A 713-nucleotide genomic window follows, 5' to 3' on the forward strand; every position below is an offset into this window, starting at 1 on the left:
ATTTAGCAGGGTCCTGGTGCCAAGCAACAAATAAAAGAAGGGGGATGTGCTAGCAGGGACAGCACTACGTGGTTTTGAAAGGATGAAAAAAGAAAGGAAGGGAAAGAGTGCAGCAGGAGTGAATGAGGTGTGACCATGCATTTCATCTCCCAGAGGAAAGTGAAATTTAAAATGCTGTGATGTGGACTGAAACACGATTCCTAAAGCAGAAGAAATGGGCATGGAAACTGCACAGTCCCTGACCTGGAGGAAGTTGCCCGCCTATAATGTCTTTGCATTTTAATTCCTCTTTGCTCCCTGCCCTTGAGGGGTCTCGAGGTGCCACGAGTCCAACCCTCGAGCTGCAGGTCGTTCCGGGGCTGGGGTAGGAGCTCTCTCCTTTTCTTCCCCCGCTTTCCGAGACTGGTTTCCTCTGCCCACAGGCAACCCCACGGGGGGGGGGGGGGTCCCCTCGCTGCTCCCTGGCACAGACCCCTGCGGTCCAAGTTGATTCCTTATTCCCGGCTGGAGCCAACTTCAGCCTCGCGGAGCTTCCCTCGCCTCACCCGGGAGCCCTTTCCTGACTGCGGCCTCGCCGGGCTGGGGCCCGGGTCTCCTTTGCACGGGGCCGAGGCAGCCGCTGGCTTTGCCCGCTCACGGCAGGTGGAGCGAGCGGCCCCGGTGCTGACACCAACCGCCTCCCGCCCGGCCCCTGACCTGCCGGGCCGCGCCCC

Source organism: Gavialis gangeticus, unplaced genomic scaffold (assembly GCF_001723915.1).
Source record: "Gavialis gangeticus isolate Ggan-Ray unplaced genomic scaffold, GavGan_comp1, whole genome shotgun sequence".
NCBI lineage: Eukaryota > Metazoa > Chordata > Crocodylia > Gavialidae > Gavialis > Gavialis gangeticus.